At 42.4% G+C, this 23,842-nt stretch overlaps 1 long non-coding RNA gene across 3 annotated transcripts in view; it reads right to left on the bottom strand.

Moving 5' to 3' along the window:
* Positions 1 to 23,842, bottom strand: part of LOC310834283 — a 285,003-nt gene that overhangs the window by 43,128 nt on the left and 218,033 nt on the right. The window lies entirely within an intron of this gene.

The raw sequence follows: 23,842 nt of genomic DNA, 5'->3' as shown, positions 1-23,842 counted from the left end.
AGACCCTAAATTCCATGAAGCAAATTCCTCCCGATCAGAGGAATTCAGCCATTGCTGGAGGCGCCAACCCGGAAGTCTTCCAAACGATAGCTCTTAAATGTTAAAGATAAGCACTCTATTTGTACGAATATTAATAATATTTAATCATTTTTGGCAACTTCATTAATTGTTTTTTTCCTCTTCAAACTTAGGTCCACCACTTTCTGGGAAGAGTTTCATTTAATAATAGTGCTGGGGAAGAAGTTTCCTTTGACCAAAATGGGGAATTAGTAGCTGGATTTGATATAATAAATTGGGTCACATTCCCAAATCAGTCATTTCTGAGAGTCAAAGTTGGAACAATGGACCCACAAGCTCCCCCAGAAAAGAGGTTAACCATTCATGATGATGTTATTGTGTGGCCAAACTGGTTCAACCAGGTAAGAATTTATTCAAGGTTTTCTCCATATTTTTGCACAGTTTCCAAAAACTGCCTCATTGCAACACATTGAATCATCAATTATCAGAATCAGACTCGATCTGTGAAGGAAATATCAGGCTGTAGCACTGATAAAAGGAAAGCTATCTTATTTCTAGGTTTATTATCTAGACAATATGGCCAAAAGTAGAAAAAATTAATCTGGCTTGGAACCAACTGGTGAAGAAGACCCCTGCAACCAACCGGATTGGAACCTCTACTCACTAGCAGACTCAGTCCTCCTCAATTTGACTGCTTGTGTCCCCCTGCTTGGAAAAGTGCAGTGTGGGGCTATTTGAAAGCTCTGTTGCAAGGAACTCTCTGTGCTGCTCTTTGCAGATGCTGCCTCCCTGTGATGGCCTGGGATTCCGATTCAGAGGACGAACCAGAGGAATCCCAGCCTGCACAGGAGTTCCCGCCTCCAGGGCCGGCTGAACTGGGGCAAGGCCTAGATGCTGAAGAGCCTGCACCTGTGGCAGAGCACCAGGAGCTGGCCCCAGGTGAAACCCTTCTGGCCCCAGAGGGGCTTGAGGACTCAGTGGCTACAGGTGAGCCTCCTCCAGGGCCCAGTAACCCTTCGGCCTCTCCTGATCTGCAGAGGCTTAGGGCAGAGAGGCGAAGGGAACTGGTTGCTCCCAGGAGGAGTGCTCGCCTTAAGGTCAGAGGAGGCGGGGCTCCTGGGGGCCGGGACCGCCCCTGGCCTTAGAAGAGGATAAAAGCCCAGTCAGCCCGGCCCCAGGTTGTGGGAGCAACGTCGTTGTTGGCTTCGGACCTTCCTGTGTTCCTGATCCCTGCTCGGCCTCCTGTTCCTGACCATCCGGTGCACCTGTTCCCTGCTCGGCCTCCTGTTCCTGACCATCCGGTGTTCCTGTTCCCTGCTCGGCCTCCTGTTCCAGCGTTCCTGTACCCCGCCCGGCTCTCCGCCTCGGACCTCGCCCCTCTTCGTGTGGACTTTGCTGACGCCCACGGTACCTTACCCCCGGGTCCAGCACACTGCCTTTCCTTCAGAATCACCCCAATTCAACCTGGGATTTGGCCAAATCTGTTCCACAGCCCTAATTTGTACCCCACAATTACTCCAGGCACAGTCAATTCATTATTGAAAGCTGCTCATTGGTTTGCAGCATTCTGGTAAACATACAAAACACATTCCTTTGCATTGGCTGCAGAGTTAAATGATAAACTGAATGTTCACAGAAACCATGCCAATCTCTGAAGAAGTTCAAAAACATACCAATATGGTTTGCATAAAGGCAAAGGTACTGGAATAATGGTAGAAGCTCCAATGCTACCATTAGCGCTGAATTTAAGATCATCTTCAGATAAAACAAGAAACCTATAGGAAGCTCCAAAGTTCCAATGCTACAATTAGAGCTGGATTTAAGATCTATTGCTTAACCGTCATGTTTACTATTAGAAGATAGGTCAGTGAGATGCAAACTTCCAAACGATTTCCTTCTTTCATTTATGAACAGGCACAACCCACTTCTCTGTGTAATGAGAATTGTCATGTAGGTTATAGAAAGAACAAGAAGGAAGGAAAGCCATTCTGCTGCTATGATTGCCTTCCGTGTCCAGAAGGGAAGATCTCAAACAAGGAGGGTAAGGAATGCATCACACACTTTAATTTTACCTGTGCATCAGAAGCTCCTTTCTCTAGTTGGAAAACAGTATGGAAGTAGCAAATATACATTCTGGCATCTCTTAGATGCATTGTGACAATTGGGGACAGAATAACTTTTTTAAAAATAAGATGTTTATTTCTTTTTCTTTTTCAGACATGGACGACTGTTCAGAATGCCCTGGAGATCAATATGCAAACAATGAACAGGATGGCTGCCTCCCCAAAGACAAAACATTCTTGTCTTATAGAGAACCGTTGGGGATCAGTTTGGCCACATTTGCCCTCTTCTTTTCCTTCATCACAGCTTTGGTGCTTCAAATATTCACAAAGCACAGAGATACTCCCATAGTTAAAGCCAACAACCGCAACCTCACTTATAGTCTCCTCCTTTTCCTCCTGCTCTCCTTCCTTTGTGCTCTGCTCTTCATTGGCCAGCCTGAGGAAGTCACCTGCCTCCTTCGACAAACTGCTTTTGGCTTGATCTTCTCAGTAGCAATTTCTTGCATATTGGCCAAAACTGCCATTGTGGTTCTAGCTTTCATGGCCACCAAGCCAGGCTCCCGAATGAGGAAGTGGGTAGGGAAGCCACTGGGCACCCCAATTGTTCTTTCCTGCTCCCTTATGCAAGCCACAATCTGTAGCATATGGCTGGCAACCTCTCCCCCATTCCCAGACGTTGACATGCACTCAATGACTGAAGAAATAATGCTAGAATGTAATGAAGGTTCCACTCTTATGTTTTATTGTGTCCTGGGATTCATGGGCTTACTGGCCATAGTCAGCTTCACGGTGGCTTTCCTAGCTAGAAAGTTGCCTGACAGTTTCAATGAAGCCAAATTCATCACCTTCAGCATGCTGGTCTTTTGCAGTGTGTGGCTCTCCTTTGTTCCAACCTACTTGAGCACCAAGGGCAAATATATGGTGGCTGTGGAGATCTTCTCCATCTTGGCCTCGAGTTGTGGGTTACTGGGCTGCATCTTTTCCCCCAAATGCTATGTTATTTTACTGAGGCCTGAGCTGAACAGCAGGGAGCAGCTAATAAGAAGACAGTTTTAAATAATCCAGAAGTCTGAATCATGCTTGTAATTCTAGGTGTCTGTTATTGCTGTTTTATTTACGTGTGTGTAATTAGAAATCTGGGATACTCATGTCCCTAGAAATTAAAGAATAAACAAGTAAACAAATAATTCAAGAATTAACAAGTAAACAATAAAAAAGATCTGGAGCAGCTCCAAGAATTCCTTTGGGAGAAAGTGTGAGGACACAATTAGGGCAGTGGTGAATTGATTACTGATTCTGTGGCAATGCTTTTGAGCACAACTGGCCAGGACATGACCCTGTCTGCAACAAAAGGGGTTCGGTCAGTCAACCAGCTACCAATCTAACTAACAGTTCCCTCATTCAACCCACATTTCCCCACTTTCTTCACAAGCTTTACTGATATCAAGGTACACTCTGGCCACAGCACAACACTAACCATTTCTGGCTTTTGTAAGGAAATGTAACACTCTGTATTGCGCCTGCAACTGGAATCTGTATTATTTTAACTATTTCCTCCCTCCCCTTAATGGGTGTACAAGGTAGCATCTTTGGGGTCTAAAATGCTGAAAATCATGTCTTCATTGGTGACACATGTACAGCTAGAGGAAATGTGATTGAGGAAGAGTGTTGGGGAAAATAGGAAGTTCCCTTCAGATCAACAGTTTGCAGCTGGACTGCTTGCTTGCCTGGGGCACTCGAAATTACAAGAGCACTACTCAATAATAAATATGCATAATTATTTTGATCTTACTATAAGTCACAGAGCTCAATGCTCCAAGGCAATAACTTTCAAACTGGTAATTATCTCAAATTGCTGTGTTTCATCACCCATCTTGCCAAACCCCATGTACATTTTATCAGGCCATGAACATAATCAATATCAGAGTGTGAAAGTGCATATAAAATAAATCCTGTGTCATTCAGAGCCCACATGAGAAATTTTGAAGATGCAGGTTTTCATGAATCAGATCATTGGCATTTTCCCTTTATCAAAATAATCCAGAGTTGTTCAATGAAAGTTATTGTAATGCAGTTTATGGAGGATGAGATACAAATATGACTTTCAGCATCCCTGTTGGCCCCAAGATGGTTGGAACATTTCTGCTGCAGATTCTTCTCTTCCTGTGGCTACAGTTGCCTCCAGCTGAGAGCAAGGAACACTCTGCTAGATGCACCATGATGGAGCCTTTCCAGCTTCCACACCAGAATTATCAGAGAGGGGACCTAATTATTGGAGGAATTGTTACCTATTTTGGCTTTTTATTTGAAGAAATGGATTTCCATGAGCACCCAAACACAAAGCTTATAGATGAACTTCTGTAAGGAAAAAACTCTATCCTTCATAGCGTACCCTTGGTGAGCTCATGTTAGCTATAATTAAACCAAACATATGATGGCATGCTCATACCATGTTTCTATGTGACTTTTATCAAGGAGGGATGTTAAACATATATTTTCTTCTTTTTACATTGTGATCTGGTCATCTTCTTCTTTGTTGCTTTATTCTGCTTCTTGGGGTTTCTATCTTCTGCCTGTTCTTCTTTCTCATCATCTGATCCCATGGCTCTCACCACTTTCTCCCAACTTCATCCTCAACCTCCCTCTGTGTTTCCTTTCACACCATTAACATCTGGTTTTCCTTTGCAGCAAAGCGTGATTTTCATATTCACAATCACTCTCTTTTAATCTGACAGTCACAGATGAATGTGACATATAAATAACATAGAATCTGGATTATATTCTCTGCTATACAATGTAAACCATATTGGGTATCAAAACTGAGTTATATGCAGAGTATTAATAAAACTAATTTAGTCTGATCGATTAATCCTAATGGGCCTTCTCTAAGTATGACTAACATTGGCTACAGTATTTTTTGTACAGCCACAAATTTCTTTGAAGGAGGGAAGGATGTTGACTCAGTTACTGTGAAAGAATAAATCCTATTCCATCTGATATGCTCTGGTCCCTACTCCCCACCTACACCAAACACTTACTATCTGAGAGGCACCATTCAGAATTTCTGACTTGGGAACTTCTCTTCCAGTAAGTGGTACAGCTGCAAATAACAGATTAATTTACATATGTGTGTTTCAGGATATGAATGCTCTGCACAAAATTAAATGCTTTTTAGATGCAATATTCTTAAAGCTGACTGAATATTGTCCATGGGGTCAACTATCAACTGTTGACACATAAAATGGATATATAGTTTGTTTGTTAGCTTATTTGTTTTATTTAATCTTTTGGAATTTGCCAGAGAGCGCCAGAAAGTTACCTATGTGCTTAAGAGGGAGAGGATGAGAATACCTCTGACACACAGTATAACTCTTTTATTAGTGACACACTGAAGTACTACCAGAATACCCTCTCCCTGGTGTTTGCTGTGAAAGAAATAAACGAGAAAGCTAATATCCTCCTGAATATGACCTTTGGGTTCCACGTCACTGATAGCTACTTAAATGCAAGGTTGACTTATCAGAACACCCTGAAACTTCTGTCCATCACAGAAAGGATTGTCCCCAACTTCAAATGTGAGAAGAAGAAAAATAAGATGGCTTTCATTGGGGGACTTGACTCTGACATCTCTCTCTACATGGCTACTGTCTTAGGCATCTACAAGATTCCACAGGTATAGTAAGTGTGGGGGCTGTGAAGCTTTTCTGCTTCTGATTCAATAATTATCTCCTGGGTTCTCAATACTGTCTTTTGCTTTGCTTTATTTTTATGATATAGTGAAATAAAAAAAAACTGATACAAAAGCACCTGGGAGAGATATGCAGTAGTGGTGGGAGTGGAGGGGCTTTGGTGCTTGCCTGACTCTGTCTCCCATGTGTCACTGGGAAGCAGCAGGGAGGTTGGAACTGGGCAGATGCAGCAGCAGGAGTCTTCCTCCTGCTCCCAGGAAGCTGCACAAGATCAGCTGCAAGAGGTCAGAGAAACCCTGCTCCTCCTCTGCACCAACAACTGCTGGAGATATGCGTAATGTTCTTGTGAAATCAACATGCATCCATAAATGGAGTTGAGAAATTCTCATGGGTTTTTTCTTCAAGCAGATACTTGGGATGAACAATAACCGTTTGCTCTAACTCTCCAATTCTTGTTGGATTGATTTCTTCCTCCAGATTGCTTACTGCGTATTAGCTCCAGTGAGAAGCCCGGAGTTGCAGCCCCAGACATTCTACCGAACGGTGCCCAATGAGAAATATCAATATGCAGGGATTGTCATGCTACTTCTACATTTCCAATGGACATGGGTAGGAATTGTGGCATCCGATGATGAAAATGGAGAGACCTTTATGCAAAGCTTAGTGCCAATGCTCTCCCAGCATGGAGTATGCTCAGCTTTCAGTGAAAAACTACCAGCCATATCTCAGGGTCTAGATAATTTCAGTTCCCTGGAACTCCTTCGGGCCAAGTCCTCTTTCCTGATGGCCTCAGAAGTCAACATATTGGTTATGTTTGCAGAACCTCAGACCATTGCAGTTGTGAAATGGATGCAATATTTTTTTTCATTAGCTGAAGATATTGAAGAGAATTCTATAGGCACCGTGTGGGTTTTGACAGCCCAGTGGGCTTTCACTTCAGAAACAACACAAAGGTATTATGACATACAAGTCTTTGATGGTGCCTTGTCTTTTGCAATTCACACAGAGGAAGTCCAGGGATTTAAAGACTTCCTTCAGACCCTGAACCCCAACTCTCCAAATGGAGATGGGTTCCTCCAGGCTTTTTGGCAACAGGCATTCAACTGTTTATTGTCTGCTTCCAATGGGCACAAGGAAAACAGAAAGACCTGCACTGGACATGAGAGTCTGGAGAGCCTTCCTGGGCATATTTTTGAGATGACCATGACTGGCCAAAGTTACAGTATCTATAATGCGGTTTATGCTATTGCACATTCTTTACATCAGATGCACTCATCCAGGTCAAAACGCAGAATGATGGCAGACAGAGGTGGGCTCGATCCTCCAAAACTGCAACCTTGGCAGGTGAGATTTCCTATTCAGAATTAACCTTTGCAAAGTTGAGCAAGAGAAGGGGGAATTATCAAGAATTAAGAATATGTTTGAAAATACTAAGGTTTGTTTCTACCCATGACTACCCACTCATTCTGTCCACCGACACCAACTTTTTTCTAGAACCTGCATTTGTTTCTGCACTAAAGAGGAACGTATAGGGCTATTTTCAAATGTGGTTGAGATTTCCTATTCAGAACAAACCTTTGCTGGGGGCTAATCTAATGAGCGATGATACACAGTCCATAGAATGAATACACACAAACATATATATACATACACAACTGCTTAAGGCTTTTACCTTTCCTCTACAACTATTCCCACATTCTTTTCAATGCTTAACTGTTTTCCCTTTCCTTCAAGCTGAAGGAGCCACAATCAAGATAGGACCGGAACTTCCCTTCCATTTGCAGGAACAGTTGAAGGAGTTATGGCACTCTGTACCCTTTCCCTGCCTCTCTAGGAACATGGGCTGTCAAGACGTGTGGAAGCATCTCTTGGATAGGGAAAAGTAAATAAACAAGCAAACAAAACATTTAGAGCAGAGAAAACCCACCAAGAACTTCTCTCCATTCCTTTGCCCCCTTCTCCCTGCACACCCACCTTGCAGGAGGGACAGTTCCAGGGCTTCCTGACATGGCACCATTTTGCCTTTGCACACGGACCCCAATCCTCACGCAAGTGGAAGGCCAGCTATACTTGCTAGAAATACTTAGGTGCTCCAAATGTTGTAGACTGCACAGTTTTTGACTACTTTCCATTGTATGAAATATATTGATGGATACTTCTTCTTTCCATAAAAGCTCTCCTTTTTAAAAACTTTGCCTTTGTTTTCTTCTGTCTAGCTGCACTCGTTCTTGAGGAGTATCTCCTTTAACAACAGTGCTGGTGACTTAGTGTCTTTTGATGAGAATGGGGAGTTAGCAGGTGGATTTGATATTATTAACTGGGTTACTTTTCCAAACCAAACCTTCTCCCGAGTGAAAGTAGGAAAGATAGTTCCACAAGATTCACAAAATGTAGACTTCAGCATGGATGAGGAAGCCATCACATGGCACAGAGCTTTTAATCAGGTGGGACCATTGTTGTTGTTTTTTAAATGAGGTATTGTTATTATGAACACAAAATATAAGGTTAATGCAGACATTCTTTATCATTAATAAGCAAATTGTTGATGAATAATCCATGTACAGCACATTATTTTACCATCATATATGAGGTGAAAAGTCGATCTACTTTAGTGTTCTGGTTTAAAAGTAGATAATGTAATATATTCCACTATATTGCATATGGAATATTGTTGGCTCCCAACTCCCATCCTCCCTGATAACTGGCCAGGCTGGTTTTCAGACTAATGAGAGTTGCAGTCCAATACCACCTGCTGGACCAAAGGTTCCACATTCCTGCTATATAGGATTTCAATATAACATTTTGATGCTTTGCACATGAAGGGAGGAGTAAATCATATTGAACCAAGTGAGATTTACAGCTCAGAAGACAAGGGGAAGCTAAATTACCCATTTGGTTTGAAAGAAGATTTATTTTCTCGTGGTGCTTCTCTGAGTCTAATATATGTGCTTCCTATTTTACCTTCTGTGTCAACTCCCTGTTGCCTTCACCTGTGTTCTCTCACTCCCATAGGCGCCGACTCCATGGGGCCTGAGGGGGCCCGAGCCCCCTCAAAAATTATTACCGTAAATTTCACTCTATAACACGCAGATTTTTTCTCCTAAAAAGTAAGGGGAAATGTCTGTGCGTGTTATTGAGCGAATGTGTGGTCCCTGGAGCTGACTCGCCGGAGCGCAGGGGCAAAAATAGGCAAAAATCAGGCAAAAATCAGATCGGGCAGAAGCTGCTGCTTTCCTGCATTCTGCCTCAGGGTCTTACTGCCCACCGCTTCTGTTGCTGTGTTTGCTCAAACTCAACAAAGAGCAGGGAATCCCCTGCCCTCCTGGCAAGCAGAGGGTTAAGGAAAGGATCGAGTCCTTCCTTCTAATTCTTTCCTAGTCACACTGCGTGCAGGCTCCAGCCCACCACCTCCTCCTCTCCGTGCTCTAGGGATGCAGGTGGGAGAGAGAGAGAGAGGGCTGGCTTGGGGGGGGGGGCTTTTGCCTTCCTTTCCTCCCCCCCACCCCGTTAAACTCCTCCCCTGCATTCTTAGCCAGCTGCTTCTCCGCACACCCCTCTTGTGCTTCTTGTCCCTTCTGTGTTTTTCCTTCCCTCCCCATTTAAAACGTGGTGACAAAGCACGGATCCACATGGATCCTCAGGATTTTTGCATTGGGTCACTCCAAATTCACCATCAGATCACATTACATGTCCATGGCTACAGTCTGTACCAAAAAAATCACGCACCCACTGTTGCCTGGGGCTGCAATGGTGCAAAAACGTGGTTACAAAGCATGGATCCACAGGATCTTTGCACTGGGTCACCCCAAATTCACCATCAGATAACATAGCATGTCCATGGCTACAGCCTGCACCAAATAAATCACGCACCCACTGTGGCCTGGGGCCACAATGGTGCAAAAACGTGGTTACAAAGCACGGATCCACATGGATCATCAGGATTTTTGCATTGGGTCACCCCAAATTCACCATCAGATCACATAGCACGTCCATGGCTACATCTTGCACCAAAAAAATCACGCACCCACTGTTGCCTAGGGTCACAGTGGTGCAAAAACGTGGTTACAAAGCACGGATCCACATGGATCCTCAGGATTTTTGCATTGGGCTACTCCAAACTCACTGTCAGATATTAAAAATCTTTATAAAATAGAGAATTAAATACATACAGAACGTTAATTTTTCAGTTTCGAAATATTAGTACTAGTTTAGTACTGTATTTCTATATTACTATAGTACTGTATTAGTTATTTTCAAATACTTAAATATTTTTAGGGTGTAAGACCCAATTAAAGCCCGTTATTTACATACAGTATTACAGTATTTACATACAGTATTAGGCATACTGTATTAACTTTATTAACTGTATTAAAGCATTAACTTTGAGATATTATTTTTATTTAATGAACCCTCAGCCTTATTCAAAGTAAGCTTAAATTAGCTATTTCACTTATTAATCAAAGTGCTATTACTGTGCGACAGCAATATTTTATGTTTTATTTTTTTAATAATAGTTTAGGATTTATTTAAATATCATTTCAGTCTTTTCAGAGCTATATATTCACTGCTCTGTAATAGTCTATAAGCATAATTGTTACTGTAAATTAAATGCGTGTTTATGTTTTGTTTCTTTTTTCAAAGCCAAAAAGTGTTTCAGGCTTGTCGAGTTTCCCGGAGTGTGGAGTTATAGAGAGTCGAGTTTTCGGGGTTCTAATGTTGATCATATGACTCTAAAATACTTTTTAAAAACTTTAAAACTCACTAATTTTCATCTAAAATTTAGAAAACTTCCCGGGGCAGGACCCCGGTATGCCCCCCCCCAATGTTTTTTATAAGTCGGCGCCCCTGCTCACTCCTCCATCTTTATGCAGATTAAAAATTCAATATCCCTTCTCATTCACTCCCAGTTTATTTACACATACAACACACCTTTCTGGAATAATGTTAATCAGTCAGTTGATCCCTTTTCTGGTTAAAACTGTGTTGCTTACAAGGCACAAGAGAGCTACATTTTCTCCTCTTTTTATGGCTAGGTGCTGCCCCTTGCCTTGTGTAATGATCGCTGCCAGCCAGGCTACAGCAGGAAAAAGAAGGAGGGGTTGCCATTTTGTTGCTATGATTGTGCTTCGTGTCCACATGGGATGATTTCAAATCAAACGGGTAAGAGACATCATCTGCTATTTTGTAGAATGCTTCCTAATACCTATTTCAACTTCCCCCAGGGAATCTGGTATTACTATTTTGCACATTGTACCACAAAGAATTGTGACCAACTCTAGCTAAGGGTACAACCAAAGCCAATATTTCTGATCACTAATTCCAGATGAAGGACATAGTAGATGAACAAGCCATGCACTATGAAAACGTAGAGCCTATGCCTATGAAAACGTACAGCCTATTGTGGATTATGCATAATGGCAGGAGATTGTACAAATTGTTGTTAATATCCACTTACCTCTGATAATTTTTCCAACTTATTAATGCAACATTTGTCGGAACTCATATATCACTCATTGTTTCAGATATGGATTATTGTTTCCACTGCCAAGATGACCAATTTCCAAACAAGGACAGAGATCAATGCATCCCCAAACGCCAACATTTTCTTTCCTACGCAGAACCTTTAGGGTTCGTCTTAGCTTCCTTAGCCCTGGTCTTTTCTCTGGTCACAGCCTTGATACTTGGCGTCTTCTCTAGGAATGGGGACACTCCCATTGTCAAAGCCAACAACCGGGACCTCACCTACACTCTGCTCACTTCCCTCTTGCTCTGCTTCCTCTGCTCCTTGCTGTTCATTGGCCAGCCTCACCCAGTCAGCTGCTCTTTACGACAAGCTGCTTTTGGCATCATCTTCTCCATTGCTGTGTCTTGTGTCTTGGCCAAAACCATCACGGTGGTTCTGGCTTTCATGGCCACCAAACCAGGATCCAGGATGAGGAAATGGGTGGGGAAATCTCTCACAAACTCTGTGCTTCTTGCTTGCTGCTCCGTTCAAACCAGCATTTGTGCTGCTTGGCTCTGTACGGCTCCTCCATTCCCAGATGTGGACATGAACTCTCTGCTGGAGGAAATCATTGTGGAATGCAACGAAGGTTCTGTCGCGATGTTTTATTCTGTCCTGGGTTATCTGGGATTCCTGGCCATGGTCAGCTTCACTATGGCTTTCCTGGCCAAGAGGTTGCCGGACAGTTTCAACGAAGCCAAGTTCATCACCTTCAGCATGTTGGTGTTCTGCAGCGTTTGGCTGTCCTTTGTTCCCTCTTATCTGAGCACCAAAGGAAAGCAGATGGTGGCTGTGGAGGTCTTTTGCATCTTGGCCTCCAGCGCAGGTTTGCTGGGTTGTATCTTTTCCCCCAAATTGTACATAATTCTTCTGAGGCCTGACTTGAACAGCAAAGACCACTTAATTCTGAGGAGCAAATAGGAAACAACTTGTTTTGATGGTTTTAATTTTTGCATGGTTTGCTGGCATTTATTGAATTAAAAGCAGAAAAAGTAATTCCTTGTATTTCTCAACACTCATCCTTTTCATCTTTTTCATTCCCAGAAAAAGCCTCAAACCTACATCTGTAATCAATAAAGCTGAGACCAGTTTTTAACCCCATAAAGTTGTTCTGTCAATTTGTTATCCTGTCAATACACTGATCTTCCATTCGTAAGGTGCTAAAGGTGTATCCCATCATGGGGACACATCATAGGTGTGAAACATGTAACTTCTGCTGAGGCTATTCTTTATATATTTAGGTAAATGCTATATTGTATTTATTTATATGTAATCAAGAAAGGCTGCTGATCTCAGAATGTAGCTGCAAAAGCCTGTATAACATGGCAGAACATTATGCCTTTGCACATTATGGACAATTAAGAACATTATGGACAATTAAGAGGTTGCATGTTTAATGCTTTCCTCCATCACCCACCTGTGGATACACATGTCTGTACACATCCATCTGGCTTCACAATGTGAAGTTGTCACTTTTCCAAGTGGGGCTTCAAAACAATTGAATGATATTTGTTACCCGCTGGTCCTCATCTACCTACAAATGAGACCCAGATTCTCTGAGTTTATCTTCTCCATGTAGGGCAGATACAGAGTGGCTGGACTGAAGAACATTTCAGCTGTCAGGAGAACCTACAAATCCCTGCGCAAAGTGCTTACAAGTGCTGATGATGTTCTGATAGTTCAGGCTTGCAAAGCTGTGTTCATGAAACTATGGAAACCCCAACAACCAGCTCTTGGGGGGCCTTGCATAGCTCTATATGTAAGATCAGCTGAGTTGGGGGGCCTTGCATAGCTCCATATGCAGCACTGTGAGGCCCCAAAGATCAGCTGATAGCAGGAGCTTGCAGAGCACCATGTCTGCTGAGTTTCAGGCCCAATGAGCAGCTGATCATTCATGTGAGGAAAATGGGTTCTCTGATGTCCCTGTGATCTCAGATGATGGAGAGGTATGCTGCCCCAGCCCCATGTCACCTATGGCCCATGGGGGATGTGGGAGATGAGGATCCAGGTCACCTCTCAGATCAAGTGCCCCATAAGATCACAAGATCAACCATGTTGTTTACAATAAAGCTTTAGGCAGGCATAGGCAAACTCGGCCCTCCAGATGTTTTGGGACTACAACTCCCATCATCCCTGGCCACTGGTCCTGTTAGCTAGGGATGATGGGAGTTGTAGTCCCAAAACATCTGGAGGGCTGAGTTTGCCTATGCCTGGCTTTAGGCCTCAAAAGTTGGTGGAGGTTGATTTAGTTAAAAAACCACAGCCTACAATCTTTAAAACTGTAGAATTAAGAATAGTCATGATACAAAGAATGCTATAGCATTTCCCCTTTGGACATAACTTGTTCAAAATTGATTGCTATGGTAGTGTTTCAAGCATTCTAAAGCTCATAGACAAAGATTCTAAATCACTGAATTCACAGATTGCATTATTGCATATTTATCTATTTATTACATTTATATAGCATTTATATACTATGGTTTTCCTTCTCCCAATTTCATCTTCACAACAACCTTGTGAGGTAGGTTAGGCCAAGAGTCTGTGACCTGTCCAAGGTCACCCAGTGAGCTTCTTGCCTGAGTGGGGATTTGATCCCTGGTCTCCCATGTCCAACACTCTAACCATTACATCACACTGGTTCTCAGCTAAAAATTATGGTTTGTCCATACGGTGTTAGTTAATGTAATAAGAATTTGGGTTGATGAAAATGGATAATGGACTTGATTTAAAGGTTGTGCAAAGTTGCCAGAAGTGCATGCAGGAGCCAGGCCCTGTGACTGGTAGGGCCTCGCAGGATTGGGGCCTTCCTGAGTTTCGCCTGGAAGGGCACAGGTGATTCTTGACGGAAGACTCGTAGCACCTGGTGGCAAAGGGTAGGAGGGGTATATAAGACCAGCAGTTCCCTCTGGCTCTTTGCTACAGCAACACACTACCCACCTAGCTGTGCTTCCTGACTCCTGGTTTCCTGACCCTTGGACTCTTGGCTTCCTGACCCCTGGACTGCTGACCCTGGACTGCTGATTCCTGCTTCCCGACCTCAACCCCAGTCCTGACATACCAAGTCAGAACTCTGACTGCCCGTAACCCAGACCATGACAAAAGTTTGTTCTACCTCTTTGAACAATTAACGGCAAAGCAGTTATTTTTTTATTCTATATTTTCATCTTAAGTAGTTTTCTGGGTAACCCTTTCTCTCTCTTTTTGCTGAAACATGCTTCCCACCCCCAAATCACTGAGAGGCTGATTAAGTCTCCTGTAATTATCAATGTAATCACAATCATTTCTTTGACTCTCTGGGGTGTTCCAGTAGCTGCATGAAAACTACGAATCAAGACTTGAAGATACTATTAATATCTCCTGTGGTGTTCAGAGCTTGGCCTTACACCAAGGGCTCTGTCAGACTGATCACTGATTCTTTTCTCTGCAAAAATCTGGCTTTCGTAACCATCCCGGTGAGACTTTGCTGCTCAGTATCACTCAGATGACAATGTGCAAAGAGATGAATTATCGCCTAAAAAAATCCCTGCAACATGGTAATATTTGCAATCTTGGTATTTGTGCTGCTGCCTCAGACTGTGTGCAAGTTTCCTCTTGCTCCTACAATACTCTGTGCAGGATGGTACTTTCCATGATGTTGGCGTCAGTGCTGCTTCCTCCAGATGAGTGCAAGGCTGCTGTTGCTCTGTGTTCCATCAGTGACCCTCTTCCTATTCTTCACAAATATTTCCAGTCTGGAGATGTTGTTATTGCTGGTATTATGTCTCAAATCTATATAACTTCAAGCATAGCCTTCAATGAACCTCCTACAACTGAACTCTTCGATGATATTCTGTAAGGAAGTTTGTGTGTGTGTGTGTGTGTGTGTGTGTGTCTGTGTGCACGTCTGTGTGTGCTTAAAAATCATATTGTATATCTGTAATGAATATGTTTCTGCATTTGACATATGATGACGGTGATGCTCATTACACTAGTGGTCAAAATTGTGGCAAACTTTAGGAAAAAGTGTATTTCTAAGGTTTGACGGCTTATAAGAACAGTATACCATTAGAATGAACTTCAAAAGTAGATCATTAGAAAGTTAATCTAATGCAGAATATAATGCCACAAACTGTGTTGAATAGTCCTGACCTGAATCCAACAGAAAATCTGTGGAGCTGATTAAAGAAAATTTTTAGTCAGAAGCTTCTTGTTTCTAAAATCCATAAAAGCTCTGCGTTTTTAAACTTTCCCTTTGTTTTCTTCTGCCTAGCTGCACTCGTTCTTGAGGAGTATCTCCTTCAACAACAGTGCTGGTGACTTAGTGTCCTTTGATGAGTAGGGGGAGTTAGCAAGTGACTTCTGCAGTGTGTGATAACATGTTTCTTCTTATATGGTAGGCTTATACCAGTGTTCAGTTGTTTTAAAAAGTTTGCAAGGCAGCATAAAAAGTAACATCCCCATTCACTTTGTTAAGGCTTTCCGCTCATTTACCATGGTGAGCGAAGGATTTCTTATTTAATATTTGACTTCAATCAAAGCCAAGTGGTAATTCATTCAGATTTGAGGTGATTCTTATTATAAGTTTTTGGTTGTGTGGCTAGACCCTCAAGCAGACACCCCATTAAGATAAATAAATTCACACGGACACGAATATTTTGTTTAAGGTTTTTGGGCAAAAATTTGGCCACAACTTTATTGATTATAGGAATGAGAGCAGTATTGGCTTAGGCATTGGCAAGACTATATCTGACTCCTGCCCCCTTTGCAGGAAGTCTGTAAGGGTAAACCACCCAAAGGGAAATTCCTTCAGGGGAACCGGCCTGCATCTCCCCTGGTGTTCCCAGCGGCCTGGCATGGCCCTCACCCTTCAAGCAGACTTCGGACAGGAACCAGGCCCCGGATTCCTTTAACGGAATACCCTTGACACTGGAGGGGCAGGCGATGGCCAACCTCCCCTCCCCCATTCTCCATAAGCCAATGCCTAACCACCAAAGCTTACAAAGTTGTGATGATTGCTAAGAGGTGGGCAAAGACCAAGTGGCCCGTGCCAATTTGCCAAATGGAAAAATTCCTACCTGGCTCCTGACTCAAGCCGGGCAACCAACCAAAGTTCAAAGCAAGGCCAAACGATCTAAATTAAAGGGAGGGCGGGTGGGCAGCACGAGGCAGGAGCCTGGCACAGCTCACGCTGCCACTTTTATGATTTCCCCCACTATCACCCTTTGAGATGATTGGGCAATAGCCCTGGGCAATTGTGGTGCCACCCCGGCATGTGTGCAATAGCTCCACCCACGCAAGGGTGTGTGGGGGAACCTGATTGAGACTCTGCCCGCAACCAGGACCATCTAGTAAGACTTTAACCATCCATTAACCAGACTTTTCTCCTCCCCCTCCTCCATAGAACAGAACTAGTAGCAATCAGGGCCAGACCAGCCATGAGGTAAATAGAAACAGCTGCCTTGGGCCAGGGAATTCCTGCTGCTGCCATTGTACAGCTGCCATGGCTGCCACAGTGGTGCCTAGTGAGATCTCCTAAGATCTTGTGAGCTCACAGAGTTTATCACCAGAAGACACCACCACTGTGTAGCCCCAGGAGGCCAGGCATTGGTGAGGTGGGTGAAGTGGGGTGGAGGCACCTCCATGTGAGATGTGGCGTCATGTGCATGTATCTGGGCATGGATGATTGCATTTAGCAGGACTGAAAGCCATGCTAGGAGTTAGATGTTCAAGGAAGCAAAACATCCAGGTTTGTGTTTCAATATATCCACACATTTTAGTAAAGGTGAACTGTTACGCACTATGTCGCTCTCCATACAGGCCAGTGACACAACTCTACCAGCATATCCTGGCTTTGGCATTTGCTGTAAAGGAGATAAATGAAGATCCCCAAATCTTGCCCAATATGTCTTTGGGTTTCCACATCTATAACAGCCATTTCAGTCCAAGCTGGACCTACCAAGCCTCCATGGACCTTCTCTCTAGCCAAGAAAGACTCCTCCCCAACTACAAGTGTGATGTTCAGGAGACTCCAAAGGTGGTCATTGGGGGGCCAAACTCTGATTTATGTCTCCACATGTCAACGATCCTGTCTATGTACAAGATGCCAAGAGTAAGAGGTCTGCATGGAACATGGATCATAATGAAAGCCGTTTACAGTTGTCTCTGACTAAGACTCATTGGGTTGCATGCTGGTAATTGAATGTTTTTGTGATTCACCATCTTGCGGAATGAAATATCAAGGTAATGGCAAATAGTGGGCATAGGTTGGTATTTATCAACCAAAAATGCAGGTTGTGGAAAATATTTCTGCTTCAGTTCCACACCTCCTTAAAAACTCAGGTGGAAGAATTCCTCATTGGAGACTTTACTCCTGTGCAGGACTGTAACGAAACATCTGCTGCCTGAGGTAACACAACTGTGTGTTTGCTATGCCTGCTGAAAAATCACTTATATATTTCCCAAGATAACTTTAACATTCCAAATTAACAGAAATAAATGATATTTGAATCCTTCTGAAGCAGATTCCCCTCTGTAAAACTCTATAACCACCATGGGTTATCTAGTGTGTGTGAGGTAAAGGTCAACTTCAGGCAGATGTTGAACAAATAAGAAATATTTATTTTGCAGAATAAAGTTGGTAAGACAATAGATGTATCAGGAGATAAAGTTCTTTCAGGAAACAGTTAACTTATTAATATTCAATTTAATGGATGTTACGGGCTTCAAAACAAGGTAGTGAACGTACAGCTTATTTAAAATGGCAGTTCCTTATTTTCAGTTTGATGTTACAATTGGTAAACAATCAGCTCATTTCCATTTTTCATTACTTCAGTTTCTTAAACCACATTGCATAAGTTTTACAGTTTCAGACTTTGGTTCTTATACGAGGTAGTATTTCGGTCAGTTTCCCCACCTTCTATCAATCCCACTCCTGAGGTTCCCCAAATAGCACAACAGCCCCAGGGGATCACCCAGCCCTCTTAACGGGTTTGGGTGTCTTCTCTTTCTAGAAGATCTCTCCCCTCCTGACTGGAAGGAGACCCAAGCAGACGGGATCCTGCAGAGGTGCCATCTTCTTACGAGGATTGAGGGGGCCCATGTGCAGTGCAGCATGACATCATGACTTCATGCGCGTGATGTCACATGACACCTTGACGTCATGTGTGTGATGCCATGAGGAACTGAATGCCCCTTGAATATTGAGGGGGCTCAGCCCCCTCAAAAAATACACTGGTGTGGACGAAACCTCCTCGGCCCCTAGGAGTTGTGTGAATAATGGAAATCACAATATTAAGGTAATGATAAGGATGTCCAATATTGCAGAAACAGATGATGCACCAATACAAACCAAATCAAAAGATTGGAATTAGAACAGTCCAGATGGATTTCATATCATTTCCCATGCAAAGGTGGTGGGAAATAGGTTTCCTCCATAGTTCTCTGTCCTTTGCAGTTAACTCAAGGAATCAGTATTAGGAATTTATTCAGATGAGAAAGCTTTATCATGGTTTTCTGTGAACAAGCATTTATTTACCTGTTCTTTCCTTTATCCTCCTTTAGATATGAAGGGCAGCAAATTCAGCCACAAACATAACTGCATAATTGTTCTATTTGATGTAAAGACATTAATATCCAAGTATTTCCCCAAACCACAAATTCTAAATTAACAGAAATAACCAAAAATCGGAATCCCCCCTTGTTCATATATACCAATTAAATAGAGATTGAAATCTGGTTTTGAGTCTAATTGGTGTTTTGATCAAAACAAAACAAAACAAAAAAAATCCTTCCAGTAGCACCTTAAAGACCAACTAAGTTAGTTCTTGGTATGAGCTTTCGTGTGCATGCACACTTCTTCAGATACACTGAAACAGAAGTCACCAGACCCTTCTATATAGTGAGAAGGTGGGGAGGGGTATTACTCAGAAGGGTGGTGGGATTGGGTGATTGGCAGATAGCTGTGATGAGCCTGTTGACGACTCTTAACGACTGCAATAGGTCTTACAGGAAAAAGCAAGGGGTGAGAAGGTGAAAAATGGCTTTGTCATGTATAATGAGATAAGAATCCAATGTCTTTGTTCAGACCAGGTCTCTCCATGGTTTTAAGTTTGGTGATAAGTTGCAATTCAGCAGCTTCTCTTTCCAGTCTATTTCTGAAATTCCTTTGTAATAGAACAGCTACTTTGAAATCTTGTATAGAATGTCCTGGGAGATTGAAGTGTTCTCCTACTGGTTTCTCTGTCTTGTGGTTCCTGATGTCGGATTTATGTCCGTTTATTCTTTGGTGTAAGGTTTGGCCTGTTTGTCCAATATAGAGAGCTGAAGGACACTGTTGGCATTTGATGGCATACACAATGTTAGACGATGAGCAATTAAATAGTCCCGAGATGGTATGTGTGATGTTGTTGGGGCCAGTAATGGTGTTGTCCGGGTGTATGTGGCAGCAAAGTTGGCATCTGGGTTTATTGCAGGCTCTGGTGCCAGTGTCCGTGTTAAGTCTGGTTGTAGTATTATTGTGGGTTAGGAGTTGTTTAAGATTGGGTGGCTGTCTGTAGGCAATGAAAGGTCTTCCTCCCAGAGCTTGAGAAAGAGAACTGTCATTGTCCAGGAGAGGTTGTAGATCTCTGATGATGCGTTGTACTGTTTTAACTTGGGAGCTGTATGTGATGACTAGAGGTGTTCTGTTATTTTCTTTTTTGTGTCTGTCTGCAGCAAGTTCTCTCTGGGTATCAGTCTGGCTCTGTTGATCTGTTGTCTAACTTCATCTGCTGGGTATTTTAGTTCTAAAAAGGTTTGCTGTAGATCTCTTAGGTGAGAGTCTCTGTCTGTAGAATTGGAGCAGATGTGGCTGTAACGTAGTGCCTGGCTATATACAATGGACTGTTTGGTATGTTTGGGATGGTAGCTAGAGGCATGTAGATATGTTTGTCGGTCAGTTGGTTTACGGTATAAGGTGGTGTCTATGCGCCCATCCTGTATTTTTATAGTAGTGTCCAAAAAATGTATTTCTTGCATAGATTGATTCATTGTTAGGTTGATGGTGGGGTGAAAATCATTGAATTTCTGGTGGAAGGTGTCCAGGGTCTGTTGACCATGTGTCCAGATGATAAAAATATCATCAGTGTATCGCAGGTACAAGAGAGGTTTGAGTGGGTAGGAGTTTAGGAAACGTTCTAAATCCGCCATGAAGATGTTGGCATACTGTGGGACCATGCGGGTGCCCATTGCTGTGCCGCTGATCTGAAGGAACAGGTTATCACCGAATTTGAAGTTGTTGTGGGTAAGGACAAATTGGCAGAGTTTGGTGGCAAAGTCCACTGTGGTTTTATCTGAAATGGTGTTCCTTATAGCTTGTAAACCATGACCTGTCGTTAAGAGTCGTCAACAGGCTCATCACAGCTATCTGCCAATCACCCAATCCCACCACCCTTCTGAGTAATACCCCTCCCCACCTTCTCACTATATAGAAGGGTCTGGTGACTTCTGTTTCAGTGTATCTGAAGAAGTGTGCATGCACACGAAAGCTCATACGAAGAACTAACTTAGTTGGTCTTTAAGGTGCTACTGGAAGGAATTTTTTTATTTTGTTTTGTTTTGACTATGGCAGACCAACACGGCTACCTATCTGTAACTGGTGTTTTGATATCATCATTTGTTATCATCTTTCCTCCCTTGATTTTAACAATGACCCTCTTTAGCTCATCTATGGCTCTTCTCCAGTGACAAATAATGACATTCAAACCCTTTTCACCCACTGGATATTCCCAGATGGTACTCAGCAATACGAGGGGCTCCTCCAGTTACTGCTGCATTTTCGTTGGATGTGGATTGGTGTGCTTTTTCAACTCCATGATGACACTGGAGAGAGAGTTGTACAAAATGTTCTCCCCATGTTTGCCCAGAAGGGTATCTGCTTTGATTTTATAGAAAGTTTCCCTAAGGTTACCTCTTCTGGTGAGTTTGATGAAATGGTGGAAGAAGGTTCAAAAACATTGAACATTATTGTAGGAAGCACTGCCAATGCTGTGGTTGTACATGGTGAAATTCATACAATTATGGGAATGAGAACGCTACCCAGGCTTGCAGAAATGAATGATGTGCCAATACAAGGAAATAGAAAAATCTGGATTATGATAGCCCAGATGGATTTCACCTCATTTCCCTTTCAAAGAGGTTGGGACATCACATTCCTCCATGGGGCTCTATCCTTTGCAGTTCACTCTAAGGATCTTCCAGGATTCCAGAAATTTATTCAGATGAGAAAGCCTACCTTGGAAAAAGAAGATCGTTTTCTCAGGGTTTTCTGGGAAAAGGCATTTAATTGTGGTTTTTCCAACCCTTCTTCAGAGAAGAAAAATGGCAAATTCTGCACTGGGGAGGAGAATATTGAGAGCCTTCCTGGGTCTGTTTTTGAAACGAGCATGACAGCCCACAGCTACAGCATCTACAATGCAATCTATATTTTGGCACATGCATTGCACACCATGCAGTCCACCAAATTAAATTGCAGAGCAATGGCAGAAGGAGAAAGATGGAAACTTACAGAACAACAGCCATGGCAGGTAATGTTGTCTTCCAGTTAATACAGATGTCTGTGATCAACTCTGGAGCTCAGCCAAAGGGGGCATTTATCTTGAATACCTCTGTCAGTAAGGGAAATCCATTCCTCTTTTCTATCGGGGAGGAAATGACTATGCACTAATGGTTAGGATAACATAATGGATGAAATGCTGCCATCACTAAAAGGCTATCATCACATAAAGTGGGTTCAGTTGTGCTTGGAATAGAGTTTCAGTAGGGGAAACTCATTGCATGTCAATGCCCTGAACCCTCCCCCAGTTGTTGAATAATAAAACACATGGACACCAGTGTTTTAGATTAATGGGCGAATTAAGGCCACAATGAAGGCCTGAAACCAAGAAGGCGATCCCGAGCCACGCGGCCACTTCAATGCAGCAAGTCACGCCCCCCCTCCCCGGCTGACTGGATTGGTTGGCGGGTGTGACGTGGCCAGGACTCCGCTATGACGCTGGGGTAGTGGCTTTCCTCTTTCCTCTTGAGGAGGAAATGACTATCCACTAATGGTTAGGATAACATAATGGATGAAATTCTGCCATCACTTTAAAGTTGGTTCAGTTGTCCTTGGAATAGCAAAATATGGCTATAGATGGCTAGGTACACGATATAATGCTACCACTATTTGTACAATGTATCCCTGGAAAGTGATGAGCAGCTTAACTACACAGCTTATCCTGCTATCTGAAGGAACGTCCTGTCTAATATTTGTGGTCTAAGTTCTATGAAATTTAGGCCAAGACTAACTGTGATTCTTGAAAGAACCACATCTTACCACCACAATAAACATTGCTACGATTAAAAGTATTCTTCACAAAACATTTAAAATGAAACTTGTGTTCCACAATGTTGCTCTTTTGTATATGCTCATGAGCAGGGCTTTTTTCAGCCAGAACTCAGGGGAGCTCAGTTCTCTCCCCTCTCAGGGGGGCTCCATTGCTATTCCAAGGGAACGAGGGAGGTGTTTGTGGTGAGTTCCAGCACATCTTTTTCTAGAAAGCAGCACTGCTCATTAATTCCTTTTTCCTTTTTAGCTCCATCCATTTTTGAAGAAGAAACTCATTAAAAAAAGAGAAAGAAAAACACTAAGGTACAACTTTTAAATGGACCACAAACTATAGCTCTTCTTTTTTTAACAGTGAACAAAAAAAACCCCAACAAGTTTATTTTACAAACATTAACAAGTTTATGGTTTCTCAGATAATATTCCTGTCAGTACCTTAACTTTAGTTTCTTTACCAGCCTATACCTTCTGATTATCTCAACTATCTAACTGACTCCTCTTAACAAATTATCTCACTCTCTCACACCAGACTAGCCCAACCCACAGACTTATCTTTTTTTTTAAAAAATAATATTTATTATTTTTAAACCTTACAAAAAAAGAAGAAAAGAAGAAGAAAAGAAAAAAGACAAAAAGACAAAAGAAATACAATACAATACAATACAATACAATACAATATATAAACAATGCACAACACAACATTAACACATTAAACTAAACATAATTTTTTTAAAAAACAAACATCATACCATTTCAATGCCCTATCTTTCATTCCCTCGTTTCATCGACCTCCTCTCACCTCCCTTTTTGTATTCCACTTCTATTAATTATTTCAGCAATTCCTTTCCCTCTTTCTCTATTTTCTGTCATATAATTATCTTAACTTATTTTAACCTTATCTTCCATTAATACCATAATACTTATTTATACTTAACTCCTTATAACATTTCTACTAAAGCCATATAATTTCATTCCAACATTTTTCTAACACTCATTAATTTTACCATATTTTTATAAATAAACTTTAAACTTTTTCCAATCTTCTTCCACCATCTCTTCTCCCTGGTCTCGGATTCTGCCAGTCCTTTCCGTCTATTCCATATGGTCCATCAACCTGTTGATCTTCTGTCCGAGGCTCTTAACTCTTTTCCAAGCCCCTTCTGCAGATCTTCTTCAGATTTATACATGCACTTTGCTTTGTCTTCTGTTGATCTTGTTCTTAATTTCCTTC

The sequence above is a fragment of the Podarcis gaigeae genome, assembly GCF_964106915.1.
Source record: "Podarcis gaigeae genome assembly, chromosome: 16".
In the NCBI taxonomy this organism is placed as follows: Eukaryota; Metazoa; Chordata; class Lepidosauria; order Squamata; family Lacertidae; genus Podarcis; species Podarcis gaigeae.
This window is presented reverse-complemented; position numbering and strand designations above follow the sequence as displayed.